The 16,515-nt window shown below is 35.0% G+C and overlaps 1 protein-coding gene across 1 annotated transcript in view; it reads left to right on the top strand.

Annotated features, from left to right (window-relative positions):
• CNTNAP2 (contactin associated protein 2) overlaps positions 1–16,515 on the top strand; it is a 2,272,324-nt gene that overhangs the window by 351,292 nt on the left and 1,904,517 nt on the right. The window lies entirely within an intron of this gene.

Genomic DNA, 16,515 nt, shown 5'->3' with positions numbered 1-16,515 from the left:
TTACGCATCGAGTACATTTTTCAGTAGGCAGTCCATTTTTATGCTAATTATTAACTTTCAGTGTATTCATTAAAATGTTAAACTTTATCCTGAATCACGTAAATCTTCCATGAGTTCTGCACATAGAAAATAATTTGGCAGTTGCTTAACTTGGAGGAAATTGCTTGCTTTTAAATACAACTTTTTTTGAGAGAGGAAAATATTAGAAAAAATTATTTATGTGCCTAAAAATTCAAACATTTTGATCACGAGTAGGAGCATAAACACAATACATGACATACACTTGAAATAAAACCTCAGATGCATGCAACTCAAATGGAATGAATGATACCAACTTATTTGCTTGTTAGGATTCAATCAACTCTTAATTATTCACTGAGTTGAGATACAAGAAGGAAGAGGGGGTAATGTTAAAGACATTTAACCTTATAAGCATAATGCTTGCTTATAATATGGGTTTAAAATCTAGTTGGGAAGGCAAGACCACATGTTGGTGCTTTTGTGATTTGTGTATGCTGTTCCCTCTGCATAGGATGAGTTTCTTTAACTTAGTGGCCACATAGTTGCTAATTATCTTTCAATATGTCAGTGTCACATCTGTGAGGGCTTTCTTTCCACATTAAACAATTTATGATAATCCTTATTATACTTGTTTGCATTCACATGTCTGCATCTCTATAAGAGTATGAGTTCCTTCAGGAAGATGACTATGTCATGTCCCAAGTGCTTGGTATAGTATCATAAAGAGTTTGGGCCATAATTAATATTGCGTATTGATAATATAAGGAAGTTTGCTGTGAATTCTAAATGTCCAGAGCTAATGAGAAGTGTTTAGGGAAATTTGCATCTCTCAAGAGAACAACATCACCAGCGTCTATAATTCTAGTATTAGAAAGACAATCTGGGCAAATCCGGAACCCTGTGAGGCTTGAGAAGAGGTAGTAGATGAGGGAGGGGGATGGGTTGGGGAAGTCTTCAAGAGTTTTTAAACTCTACTTATCTATGGTTCTATATTTTGAAGTTTGAATTTTAAAATAGCTCTATTACCTTTAGCACCATTACTTCATGATCTAAAAGTAAAACCATAAAGTCAGCTTAGCACAGCAGAATGTACTGCACAGAGGCATTCATATTCAGTCCATTTTTCAAAGTATAACAGAGAAAGAGGTTACAAAGTTTTCTTGGCCTTCTGAGAATCCATTAAGGCTGTCGTTCATTGTTGCAGATCTTCTGATGCTGACTTTTAGAAGTGAATCTAAATGTAGGAGAAATCTAGAGACATAGTAAAGACAAGGAATCAAAGCCAAGCAGCAAACAGATACACAGGGGAGGATATTTACCACATCGTCTCACTGAGCATACTTGGAAATCTGAGAAGCTGGCTTTTGAATACTGCATATATACTCAGTTCTTTGGTTTATAAATTCAGTAATCATGAAACCTCATGAATTAAGTATCAGCATAGCAGTACATGTCTTCATTAGTATTGTGTATCATTACCTCTGCAGCTTCTCTGAGGAATTCAAGGAATTTTATAGGGGAAAAAAAACACAACTTGAAGCAACTAAAATTTATATAAAATCATATAGAATGAATGAATAAAGTATATTAAATATACAAGCTCTTTTTCTAGAGACTTAGAATGTAAAATGAATATGAGCTCACTTTCCCCAATATTAGCCTTGATACACAAGTAAGCATAGGCACAGTATTTTATCTTGCCAGTTTCTACAATAACTCAAAACCTTTAATGAATGAAAGATGATATATCCTAACTAATGAAATAATTAAGTTGCCAATATTATTAATTTAGGTAAAAATCTACTTGTTTTTATTTTCCTTTTGTATGTATCAGTATTTGGGCATTGATATATATATATACACATATATAATATTTGGCATATATATATATATAAATGTATATATATATATATATATACACACATACATATTTATATCTTGAGATACATATATAAATATATTGAGATAATATGAATGTAACTTTTCAAATTAAGTCATACACCCCTGAAGAGAAAAATGACACCCATCACCATGGGGAAAGATAGTGATAATAATTAATCAGCAAATGTCTGCTGAATTACCTTGAATGAATGTAAAATCCTATAAGTGGTTGGTGAGACTGTTCTGGACTCTAAATTTATTTCCTAAGCTAGATACTGTATAGATGACACACACTAATCAATTTCTATAATGCAACTTCTTCTTCCCAGGCCCTCTTTATATGGAATGGAGAGACTGGACTTTTAATCCCATAATCTACTCTGGTAGCTGTAATCATATTTTTTTAATTAATTAGAAAGATACATTATATTATAAACTTAATAAATTTAGAATTTAACAAACTATTAACTCTTAAGCAACCAACTCTTAACTTCTGTAATCTGGAAAGGACTTCATAAATAAAAAAGCAATTTTATTCTGAATGTCTTCAAAAATGGGTTGTGTTACTCCTATATTAATGTAAAAAGTAGACATTGCTGAGCTCCACAGGCGTTGTCAGGCTTCCAGCTTTCAAAGTACCAGATAGGACTCTGACCCAAATACTCTTCATCCTTAGATTTCCCAAAATGTATGTGGCATTTTAATTATCATTTATAAAATGTGGCCTTTCTGACCCTTCATTTCTTCTTAATAGAGGAACAAGAGTTCAGGAACAAGTGTGGAGGTGGGGTGGGGGGATCAAAGGGAAAGAAATGCAAACCATGCTCTTACCCAGTGAATATTTCTTAAATAATATGATCTATAACAGAGGTTGCCAAGCCTTTCCTATGAAGAACCAAAGAGCAAATTTTTTTTTGAGATGGAGTCTTGTTCTGTTGCCCAGGCTGGAGTGCAGTGGCATGATCTTGGCTCACTGCAACCTCCGCCTCCCAGGTTCAAGAATTCTCCTGCCTCGGCCTCCTGAACAGCTGGCACTGCAGGCTTGTGCCATCACACCCAGCTACTTTTTGTATTTTTAGTAGGGACAGGATTTCACCATATTGGTCAGATTGGTCTTGAACTCCTGACCTTGTGATCCACCTACCTGGGCCTCCCACAGTGCTGGGATTACTGGAGTGAGCCACTGCACCCGGCCAAATATTTTAAGCTTTTTAGGATATAAACTCTCTGTCACATAGGACATAAACTACTCAACTCTGCTATTGTATTACAACAGCAGCACACACAATACATAAATGAATGAATGTGGCTGTGTTTCCATAAAACTTTATTTGCTAAACAGGTAGTTGTCTGAATTTCGTCTGCAGGCTATAGTTTGCTGACCATGATTTATAGCATAAACTTTGAGTATAGCATACAAAATATCTTCCATTCAGCAGATTTTTTGTACCAGAAATTTTCAAAATCAACTGAATAATTTACTTTTTGCTTTATTAAATTACTCTACTGTAATCTCTCTGGAAGAAGTAAACTGCATTTATAATTGTTTGAAATCGTGAGAAAAATCATGAAAAGAAACTACAAATACAAAATACACAATATCTGATAAAATCAAAATACCCTGCTCACTGTGTTAAACATTGGAATGTTTTTATTTGTACAGAGAACACCCCAACTATCAGGCATTTGTGAAGCATTATTTGCATTTATATTAGAGAAATATTTAGTCTAATCCTTATAATCATCCATCATTTTTCAAACTTTGGAAATCTAGATTTAGAAAGATAAAGTAGAACTGTTAAATGGGAAGTGGCAAATCTAAGATCTGAATCTTGACATCTTCTTCCAAATCATGGGTTGGCTAAAAATATATATATTAGATTTAAAAAATCTAAAATACATTCAAAGGCTTTAATTTAGTGTTTTTCACTGTTTTTCAATGTTTTTCAGTGCCAGAGAATTTTGTAACAGGCAATTCTAAGTGACTGTAAAACACACAAATCATGGCCCTCACTGTTTTTAGTAATAAAGAACAAATCAATGCAATTCTCAGTCATTTTGCTTAATAGAGCACAAGGAAAAACAAAACAGCTACCCTCCCTATCTTTTCTATTATTTTCTGATGAATTTCAATAGCCAGACTCTCACTATACTTTAAAGATTGTCATTGTTCCTTAAAAGAAAAAGGCAAATTAACGAGATACTTGCAGTAGATAAAGTTGCCATATTCGATGTTTCCACATTTTATTTCCTGAGAGATGACATAGAACACCGTTGTCTGAGATTGTGAATTTCCTTACAGAGGGATCATTGAAGCACCCATTGTTCATAAAATACTCTGTCATGCTGAAGACAAAACTATTAAATTTTATTAAAATTGAGTATCTCAAGTCAGGCTTTACATTTCCAAATAGAAATAGTGAACTACCATGTGTCAGAGCTCTAAATTTCATTACCACAGCAGTTGTCATTATTTGGTACCTAGGACTAGTGCTTGTGATAGCTATATCATACAGCTCCAAAGGAAAGAGCAGACACGTTCATTGAAAACACTCTTCTATGTCTAAAGTAGTACCATTTTTGAGCAGTCCAGCCTAAGAATGAAAAAATATAGAGAGAAATACTGAGGTCAAGGCCATGGTGATTTTCACTTTACTCACAATTAAAATTAGAAATTTCAGGAAAGCATTTTTAGATATTATAGTATCAGGAAAATATAAGGAAAGAAAATTAGCTCAAAATGTTCCAATCTGACATTGGGCTAGCAAAATAATAGGCAAAATAATATCTATTGTTAATATCTAATATCTATTATATTTAAAATAATAGAATAATATCTATTATGATTATAATCCTATAATTTTTCCTTATCTCTGGCAAAATATCTGCTCTTTATGTTATCTCACATCCAATTATATAGTTTAGAAATAGGTGAGAGATACCTGGAATCATCATTCTTCATTCACAGGCATCTCAAGATAGAAATCATAATAGAATGATATCTATTATTTTATTTTGTAGTTTTTTTATTTTTATTTAATTTTTCCATAAATTATTGGGGCACAGGTGGTATTTGGTTGCATGAGTAAGTTTTTGGTAGTTTGTAAGATGCTGGTGCATCTATCATCTGAGCAGTATACACTGCACCATATATGTTGTCCTTTAGCCCTTGCCTCACTCCCACTCTTCCCCCAAACTCCCCAAAGTCCATTGTATCATTCTAATGCCTTTGTGTCCTCATAGCTTAGATAGAATAGCCCGATATAAACTTAGATGGCTAAACGTTTATATACCATTAGTAGAATTTCAGTCCAATTCTCATTTCTTAAACTTGTTTTTTGGTACTAGGGAGCACTCCACGTTTATGATTAAATTTTTTAAGAATCTTCATTTAGGGCAAAATATGATTCCTTGTAATTTTTCTCCCTGGATCCAATATTCTCTTATTGTATGATAGAGTGTCTATTTCCTTCTCATGGACAGCTTTAAAAATATTTAAAGAAAATTAATTTTAGCCACCACCAACTCTCAATCATATCACGCCCAAAATAACCTTTTAAATCACCTTTATCTACTTTTTTCTTACAATAAAGTGTATGGTTTCCTTTTATCACTGTAGTTTTTGATGTGTACCATTTAAAATATAAGATCTTTCTTTAAAGTTGCTTATAAAGTAAATAGAATAATACAAATATAGTATTACGAAGGCAAATTGTTTCTGATACATCTTTTGACCTAAATGGTAAATGCTCATTGTTAAAACTTCAGACTGTAAAAGTTTGAACAGCAACTCTGTCAAACTATTAGGTAATTCTGATCATTTTTAATTAAATCACCAAAAGCATTTGTTTTTACTTTGAGCTATGATCCAGCCACCAGTTTACTTGATTTCATATTTGTGTAATTGATTTTCTAATCTAAATATAGTTCTTTTCTGGGTTTTTTTTTTCTATTACATTTAATTTTGCTTGTTCAGCCAGTAGTTTTATTCAAGTTTTTGATAAAAACTCTAATCTGAAAGGTCCCAGCAAAACTCCATGGCACATTCCCAGTAAGCTAAACTCCAGGTGGACATCAGGCATTAATCAGCATCCCACAGCAGACTATTAAACCTGTTAAAACTCCACCAAACTTTTTGTCATTCTGTTCACAAGAGTATCATGCAAGTCTGTCAAATGCCTAGTTGAAACAAAGATTCACTATGTCGATGGCCCATATGAGGCCCATAAAGAAAATTCAGAGCACTTAAAAAGTTGCTATGAATCTGTAATCCCATAATTTTTCCTTATCTCTGGTAAAATATCTGCTCTTTATCTTACCTCAAGTCATATTAGAGAATTTAGAAATGGGTGAGAGATACCTGGGATCATCTTTCCTCATTCATAGGAGTCTCAAGGTAGACATCATAATGATCATATTTCCTTTTTTTCCATGTCTATGCCCTTGCATGGCAGTAGCATAGTTGCATGACAGCGTATTGAAGAGTCTTCATTACTTACTGCCATTTGCCTTCATGTTCTAGAGCTAAAAAATATTATGTTTGGTTCCGATTAACCACAATTTTATCTGATCTCTTATTCTTTTTTTTTCCCCTAACAATTTATGTTTCTCAACATAAAACACTATCATCATCATGCCAGATCCCTCTCTAGGATCACCTTCTTTTCCCACCCCAAGGCCTTAGAAAGGAGCAGAGAGCTCAGGCTGTTACTAGTCAACTTATCACATTTCATGTTACTGAAACAATAGGACTCTTCAGGAGATACAAGAATATTATAAATACAAGGTGCAAAATGTGTGTAGCTATGACACTTTTTAAAATAAGCCATAGTAAATCACATGAAATAATGCTTTCTTGATGCAGTATTATTATTGATTCTCTGACAAAAATTATTGCAGTTAAGGAGAGTGTTCAAGGACTCTCCTGGATTTCTGAGCAAGCATTCAAAAGATGCACTATATTTCCTATGGTTAAAAACTATTTTCCTGGAGTTCCTGCCTTAAAACTGTGAAGCTTTCATGCGAAAAGCAAAGCGACTTTTTTTTTTCCTTCTTTTTTTTTCCCATTTTATTTATTTTATTGCATTTTAGGTTTTGGGGTACATGTGAAGAACATGCAAGATTGTTGCATAGGTACATACGTGGGAGTGTGATTTGCTGCCTTCCTCCCCATCACCTACATCTGGCATCTCTCCCCTTGCCATCTCTCCCCAGCTCCCCACCCCCCACTGTCCCTCCCCTATATCCCCCCAACTGACCCTAGTGTGTAGTGCTCCCCTCCCTGTGTCCCTGTGTTCTCATTGTTCAACACACAGAAGAGCAGAAGATCAAACACCGCATGTTCTCACTCATAGGTGGGTGTTTTTTTTTTTTTTTTTTAATACGGAATCTCGCTCTGTCATGAGGCTGGAGTGCAGCGGCGTGATCTAGGCTCACTGCAACCTCCACCTCCTGGATTCAAGGAATTCTCCTGCTTCAGCCTCCCGAGTAGCTGAGACTAAAGGTGCATGTCACCACACCCAGCTAATTTTTGTATTTTTAGTAGAGATAGGTTTTCACCATGTTGGCTAGGATGGTCTCAATCTCTTGACTTCATGATCCGCCCACCTCAGCCTCCCAAAGTGCTGGGAGCCACAATGCCTGGCCAAGCAAAGCAACTTTTAAATAACTGAAATTCTATACTGTTGTCTAGAATAAAGGGTATAGAAGGTCAGAGGATCTTGATTATCGTTTTAGCTGAAAAAAAAAATAATGGAATAAGTTGATCATGGGTAGGTAGATTATAATTTTATCATTACTTGGTAAAATTGAATTGTTTGGGCCCTGGTAAACCTGTGCTATAATGCATATAGATTAAAGCTCCTGGTTTCCATTAACCAAACTGAAAAGTACTAACTGTCAGAGAAAGAAATGAAGTTTTTGTTCTAGTGACTTGTTTTTGAAAAGTATTTTGTAACAATGCCACTTACATATTTTCATGTTGCCACATTTACATCTGAGTATTATTGGTGGAAAACACAAATGGCATAATTATTGAAAAATTGGCTTCTCATCATAATTCAGCATGGCTTTTCATCAAATAGAAATACCAAAATGAGAAAAAGAAGTGTGTGTTTGACTAAATAAATGTAATGAAATAGTGGTAAAAAAGAGTACAAATGATTCTTTGCATTTTCTTTCTTTTCAGTTTCTCTATCTGTCTTGATGGATTGATTCATTGATTGTGGTAGGCATGAGCTTATTATGTAAAATAAGATAGGTGCTTCCGTGACACTGTTTTTGCCCAGAGACGTTGCTTGAAGGCCTTCCATAGGCAGCTTCCAGGGCATCTGGGCATTGATGGGCTTGCAGATGAGTCGAGTTGGCAGCTGCAGCACTGCTGATTGTAGTCTTGCTAGTAGCCTTTCAACTGTATCCCCTTGGGATATCAGCTCCTTTAGCTCATCAATGCAACTCTCGCTCGTGATAATGTTTGTCATAAATGTGACACAAATCCAGTCCCCATGCTGTATCTGCTTATGTTAGTCAATGGAGCCACACAGTGGATTACAATCACGCATGGGGACACTGGAGGGCATTGTGTATAAGAGACAAAGAGGGCATAAACAGACAGTAAGCATGAAACATGTAATTGAGTGAAGCTTTTTATTTCTGATCTGATACTAAATATATGTTAGGGTTAAAAAAAAAAAAAAAAAAAACCCAAGACTATAAAGGAAACCAGAAAAATGGAAGCTATTAAAAAGACCCACAAGTTTCACTGCTCAATGAAAACTATTGCTGAAATTTGGGTTGCCTATAATTCTTTCTGTCTAACGTGCATATATGTGTATGGAAAACATACTTGGTGACACACAGTACTTTATTTAAACTTTTCCTTGGTATATTAGGCCATTCTTGCATTGCTATAGAAAATTCCTCAGACTGAGTAATTTATAAGGAAAGGTTTAATTTGCACGCAGTTCTTCATGATATACAGGAAGTGTAGTGCTGACATATGCTCAGCTTCTGGGGAGACCTCAGGAAATTTACATTTATGGTTGAAGGTGAAGGAGGAGCAGACATGTCACATGGCAAAAGCAGGAGCAAGAACGAGAGTGAGGAGGTGCCACACATGTTTCAATGACCAGATGTTCTGAGAACTCACTATTGCAAGGACAGCACCAAGGGAATGGCGGTAAACCATTCCCCAAGAAATCCTCACCCATGACCCAGTCACCTCCCGCCAGGCCCCACCTCCAACACTGAGGATTACAATTCAACATGAGATTTGAGGGGCATGTACGTTCAAACTATATCAACTACTACTGTGTGTTTAGTTTATTCCAATTGTTTGATCTTATAAATAATTCTGTAGAAGACAGTGTAGACTGAATTGTTCAAACATTTTGCCATATTTCAAGTTAAGTTCCCAGAAGTAGGATTTGTTAAAATTTAAATATTTTAAGACACATGTATATGAACTAGATGATAAAAAAATTATGTCAGTTTACATTGTGAGCAAGATACAATGGAATTTTAACAATTCTTTATTTACATTTTTTTTTCTTTGGTAGAGATAAGGATTCACTATATTGCCCAAGTTGGTCTCAAATTTCTGGGCTTAGCCAGTTATCCTACCTTGACCTCCCAAAGTGCTGAGATTACAGGCCACCAAGCCCAGCCATGAAACAATAGTTGTATAATAAAAAATTCATCTTACTTTTTTTTAGAAAAAGAAAATCCCTCTACTTCTTTACAAAATATTTAATAATTTGCCTGGATTTTGCTTGTTCAGTTTCTAACGTAATCTATATTAACTTCAAAAGCTCCACAATTGGAATCACATAATGAATAATATTAACTACATGGCTTAAAATAATGCAAGGAACCCTAAGAAGAGAGCTTAGATTTTATGTAACTATTCAGTCATCACCTACTTGCATTCCACTACATTGTGAACTCTAAAAACAGGGTTTATTATTTTTAAAATAATTTTTTATTACATACCTGTTATGTATTAGGCATTTTCTCAATTTCTTGAGAGTACCAAGGAAAGCAAGATAGAGAGGATTTCAGTTATTATGCATGAGACAGCAAGGCAAGGGGACCAGTTGAATATCAGGCTCAATGTCATATGTCTGGAATTTATCTTTACACAGACGGTATTTGCAGGTGGTATATATAGACCCAAAATAAGGTGAGCTTGGAAACTGATGATTTCACATTAATTTTCTGCATGTCACATTTGAGGAATGGATTTTACTTTAAGAATAAATAATCTCTTGACAGCCTATGCATCAGAATCTATGTAGAAAATAGTGAATTAGGCATAGCTCAAAGTTGATTATTTATTTCTTTACGTGTTAATATGAAATCATAAAAGGGTAATATTCAACAAGTGGGTAATGTTATTGCTGGGATGCTTGAAGAAAATACTCAATTATTTTAAATGTTATTAAATCATTTAAAATTGAAATTTGGAGATTTTATTTCCAGAAGAGTAAAACTGAATCATTTAATATGACAATGTCCAGGACAGATTTTCTTAATCAAAACCATCATTAGGGAAATTTAACTCCTTATATTACATTTTATCATTTTTTTTAAATTTTATCTGCCACTATAGACAATGATAAAAAGTGAATGAATAGAAAAATATTGTCATTTTATTGTCCTCTTCTATTGATATAGGCACCAGGCTCTTCTCAAAGAGGCCACTAAAAACTCTCTTAGGGCACTTGAGGTCCTTTTTCACTCCATTTGAGCTTTCTTAAATGGAATAAATGAAAAAATAAGGTGGGGACTTAAAGAAGTCCACCCTGGAGCAGATAGGAATGGAAAAATAATTACTTATAAACAGGACAGGTTGATCTAAAATTTGTGTAGATGGGTTAGAAAGTTTTGACATCATGTGAGCTCTGGAGGAAGCCTGTTGTGTTCAATCCCTGTTCTGTGCACTGTGCTTTCTTTTATATTGTTAGTTTTCTCATCTACAAAGCAGTGTAACATAGTCACTGTGGTCGCTATGAAGGTTAAATGAAATAAGACGTGAAACCCATTCAGCATACAGTCTAACAAATATAATTGAGATTTATAGGACAGGCCCAGAAGTTAGCATTGGTAATAGTCAAGCATCTGGAAATTTCATACTTAATATTAAGAACAAATAATGAAATAGACCTAAAGACCGAGGTGGATTATAATTGTATTATGTTTAGTGCAATAATTTAGACAAACCAGGAATAGAGAGATTGTTTTACTCTTCAAAGTCTTGGAAAGATGGCATGTCACAAAAGCTGTTGAAATTTGTGAGGATATTATACATCAATGGGTAGGAGAGAAAATGAAATAAGACTGGCCACATAGTCATCAATGATGTTTAGAGTATGCATATTGTTTTATAAGAACATTCTTGTCAACATATGAGAATTGGAGGGTAAAGATTAAAAAAAAAAAAAAGATACAGTGTTTGCAGACTGAGCTCAGTTATACCTACTGCTGACTTTATCACAGTTACGGAAAAGGAAGAAACGGACTTAGTCAACATATTGATAATACATCAGGAAAGCTGAAGCAAGCTTCAATGAAATAAAATACAAAGGTCTAAGAAAAGATTAAAGAGAAGAGATCTTGATATTGTGTATTTTAAAAAGGACTGGGCTGGGCGTGGTGGCTCACGTCTGTAATCCCAGCACTTTGGGAAGCTGAGGAAGGTAGATCAGGTGTCAGGAGATCAGGACCATCCTGGCTAACATAGTGAAACCCCATTGATACTAAAAATACCAAAAAAACTGGCGAGGCGCAGTAAACTCATGCCTGTAGTCCCAGCTACCTGGGAGGCTGAAATAGGAGAATGGGTTGAATTCGGAAGACGGAGGTTGCAGTGAGCCGAGATCACACCAGTGCACCCCAACCTGGGCTACAGAGCAAGACTTCATATCTAAAAAAAAAAAAAAAAAAAAAAAAAAGACTGGGACAAAATGCATTTTGGTGTACACTGTAAAGGAAATAATGCTATAACCATAGACTAAATAAATACATATGAAAGTAAATTGACACAGAAAATTAGAAGTATATTCATTTTTGGTTTTCTTATATGGATCAGCACAGTCTATAACATATGGTCCCTCTTATGAGAAACTTCACATTTATTTGCCCAATATAAATGTTTTTAAGTTTTTTGTATATTAATAAAGAAAAAATATATGAAAGCAAAAGGAATGAATGAAATTACTCAACATCAATTGGGAGATGATTTTATGTCTCTCTGTAAAGCAGATAAAATGGTCAGTATATAACTTTAGTCTCTGGGTTCAGAGCAGGGGTTCCTAACATGGGGTCAATATTCTTGAGATTAAAATATTTGGTGTAGGAGATAGTTCTTTGGTGAGATAGTTCATAGCTTTCATCTGATTCTCAAGAACACTTATGATCCCTCTCCCCAAAGCTCAGAAACAACTGATCTGGAGAAAGAAAGGAAATATGACTAATGCATGCATGAGGCATGCCATTTGTATTTATGAATTAGCTTTTAGTGGTAATGGTTTAGAAGAAAGCAGCACTAAGCTCACATGGGCAGGACGGCAGGCAGCATATTGAATTGGCTAATATTCCAAGATTAGATGGAAAGGAAGTTCTCTGCAAAAGAGGAAATTCCTCCTGTCAAACAAAAGGAAACTTTAGAATGTACTAAAGAATATGGCATAGTGACAGAAATAGAAAGCGGTCTTACAAAATAAGCAATGAGGAAAGGACTCTCTATTCAATATCCAGAATCTATAAGGGGCATAAACAAATTTACAAGTAAAAAACAACCCCATTAAAAAATGGGCAAAGGACATGAGCAGACTTTTCCAAAGAAGGCATACACATGGCCAACAAGCATATGAAAAATGCTCAACATTACTAATCATTAAAGAAATCCAAATCAAAACTGCAAAACTACCATCTCACACCAGTCCGAATGGCTGCTATAGACTCCCACACATTAAGAGTGGGAAACCTTAACCTGCCGCTACCAATATTAGACAGATCAACGAGACAGGAAATTAACAAGGATATTCAGGATTTGAACTTAGCTCTGGACCAGGAGAACCTAATAGACATCTACAGAACTCATCACCCCAAATCAATAGAATATATGTTCTTCTCAGCACCATACTGTACTTATTCTAAAATTACCAGATAATTGGAAGTACAACACTCCTCAGCAAATGCAAAAGATCGAAAATCATAACAAACAGTCTCAGGCCACGGTGCAATCAAATTATAACCCAGGATCAAGAAACTCACTCAAAACCGCACAACTACATGGAAACTGAACAACCTGCTCCTGAATGACTAGTGAGTAAATAGTGAAATTAAGGCAGAAATAAATAATTTTTTTGAAACCAATGAGAACAAAGACACAATGTACCAGAATCTCAGGGACACACTTTAAAGCAGTGTTTAGAGGGAAATTTATAGTACTAAATGACCACAGGAGAAAGCAGGGAAGATCTAAAATTGACCTCCTAATATCACAATTAAAAGAACTACAGAAGCAAGAGCAAACAAATTCAAAAGCTAGAAGAAGACAAGAAATAACTAAGATCACAGCAGAACTGAAGGAGATAGAGATGTGAAAAACCCTTCAAAAAAATCAGTGAACCCAGAAGCCGATTTTTTGAAAAGATTAACAAAACAGACCACTAGCCAGACTAATAAAGAAGAAAAAAGAGAAGAATCAAATAGACACAATAAAAAAGGATAAAGGGGATATCACCACTGATCCAAAGAAATAAAAACTACCATCAGAGAATACTATAATGAGCTCTACACAAATAAACTAGAAAATCTAGAAGAAATGGATAAATTCCTGGACACATACACCCTCCCAAGACTAAATTAGGATTAAGTTGAATCCCTGAATAGAGGAGTAACAACTTCTAAAATTGAGGGTGTAATTAATAACCTGCCAACGAAAAAAAGCCCAGGACCAGATGCATTCACAGCCAAATTCTACCAGAGGTACAAAGAGGAGCTGGTACCATTCCTTCTGAAACTATTTCAAATAATAGAAAAAAAGGGACTTCTCCTTAACTCATTTTATGAGGCCACCATCATCCTGATACCAAAACCTGGCAGAGACACAACAACAAAAAAAATCAGGTCGATATTCCTGATGAATATCGATTCAAAAATCCTCAATAAAATACTGGCAAACCAAATCCAGCAGCACATCAAAAAGTTTATCTGCCACAATCAAGTCAGCTTCATCCCTGGGATGCAAGGCTGGTTCAACATACTCAAATAAATAAACATAATCCATCACATAAACAGAATCAATGACAAAAATCACATGATTATCTCAACAGATGCCGAAAAGACCTTCTATAATATTCAACACCCCTTCATTCTAAAAACTCTCAATAAACTAGGTATTTATCTCAAAATAATAAGAACTATTTATGACAAACCCACAACCAACATCATACTGAATAGGCAAAAACTGGAAGCATTCCCTTTGAAAACCAGCAGAAAGCAAGAATGCCCTCTGTCACCACTTTTATTCAACATAGTATTGGAAGTTCTGGCCAGGGTAATCAGGCATGAAAAAGAAATAAAGGGCATTAAATAGGAAGCGAGGAAGTCAAATTTTCTCTATTTGCAGATGACACGATTGTATATTTAGAAAACCCCATCACCTCAGCTCAAAATCCCCTTAAGCTAATAAGCAACTTCAGCAAAGTCTCAGGATACAAAAATCAATGTGCAAATATCACAAGCATTCCTATACACCTATAACAGACAAACGGAGAGCCAAATCATGAGTGGACCCCCATTCACAATTGCTAGAAAAAAGAATAAAATACCTAGGAATGCAACTAACAAGGGATGTGAAGGACCTCTTCAAAAAGAACTACAAATCACTGCTCAAGGAAATAAGAGAGGACATAAACAAATGGAAAAGCATTCCATGCTCATGGATAGGAAGACTCAATATCATAAAGATGGCCATACTGCCCTAAGTAATTTATAGATTCAGTGCTATCCCCATCCACCTACCACTGACTTTCTTGAGAGAATTAGAAAAAAAACTACTTTAAATTTCATGTGGAACCAAAAAAAGTGCCCTATATCCAAGACAATCCTAAACAAAAAGAACAAAGCTGGAGGCATCACACTACCTGACTTCAAACTATACTACAAGGCTATAGTAACAAAAATAGCATAGTACTGGTGCCAAAACAGATATATAGATGAATGGAACAGAACAGAGGCCTCATAAATAACACCTCACACCTACAACCATTTGATCCTTGACAAACCTGACAAAAACAAGCAATGGGGAAAGGATTTAATAAATGGTGTTGGGATAAATGGCTAGCCATATGCAGAAAGCATAAAATGGATCCTTACTTACACCTTATATAAAAATTAACTCAAGAACTTCAACAAATTTACAAGAAGCAAACAACCCCATCAAAAAGTGGGCAAAAGATATGAACAGACACTTCTCAAAACAAGAAATGAATGTGGCCAAGAAACATGAAAAAAAGCCATCATCTCTGGTCATTAGAGAAATGTAAATCAAAGCCACAATGAGATACCATCTCACACCAGTTAGAATGGCTATCATTAAAAAGTCAGGAAACAACAGATGCTGGAGAGAATGTGGAGAAATAGGAAAACGTTTACACTGTTGGTGGGAATGTAAATTTGTTCAACCATTGTGGAGAACACTGTGGAGATTCCTCAAGGATCTAGCACCAGAAATACCATTTGAGTCAGCAATCCCATTACTGGGTCTATACCCAAAGGATTATAAATAGTTTACTATAAAGACACATGCACACATATGTTTATTGTAGCACTGGTCACAATAGTAGCGACTTGTAACCAACCAAAATGCCCATCAATGACAGACTGGATAAAGGAAATGGGGCACTTATACACCATGGAATACTATGCAGTCATAAAAAAGATGAATTAATGTCCTTTGCAGGGACATGGACAAAGCTAGAGGCCACCATTCTCAACAAACTAACACAGGAACAGAAAACCGAATACCACTTGTTCTCACTTATCAGGAGGAGCTGGATGTTGATTACATATGAACACAAAAAAAGGGAATAACAGAGACTGGGGGCTACTTGAGGTTGTAGGCAGGGAGGAGGATGAGGATTGAAATACTACCTTTTCAATACTGTGCTTATTACCTAGTAACAAAATAATCTATACACGAAACCCCTGTGACACACAACTTACATATGTTACAAACTTGCACATCTTCCCCTGAACTTAAAATAAAAGTTAAAAAATAAAAGCTGTCTTCCAAAGGAAATCTAGGAAAGTTCTATACAAAGGCAAAGCACATATGAAATGTATGGTCTTCTAAATATTCATGTTAAGGTAATCAGTAAATACCTAGAAGACATAGATTGGCTTAGAATGTTATAAAGATGCTAATCATTTATAGTTTGTTTAATCAACATAAACTTGTCCACGTGGGGTAAATGATGTATGAAGAAGCAGAAAGAGCATTACTTAGTTACTGAAGTGAAAAATGATGAAATATCTTGGATTCTACTTGAACAAGATTGTGGGAGGTATATTAAGAAAGCATTGGCAGTTTTCATTTTAAAAAGG

This window comes from Sapajus apella, unplaced genomic scaffold, assembly GCF_009761245.1.
Source record: "Sapajus apella isolate SASKATOON/1434 unplaced genomic scaffold, GSC_monkey_1.0 scaffold56, whole genome shotgun sequence".
NCBI classification, from domain to species: Eukaryota; Metazoa; Chordata; class Mammalia; order Primates; family Cebidae; genus Sapajus; species Sapajus apella.
This window is presented reverse-complemented; position numbering and strand designations above follow the sequence as displayed.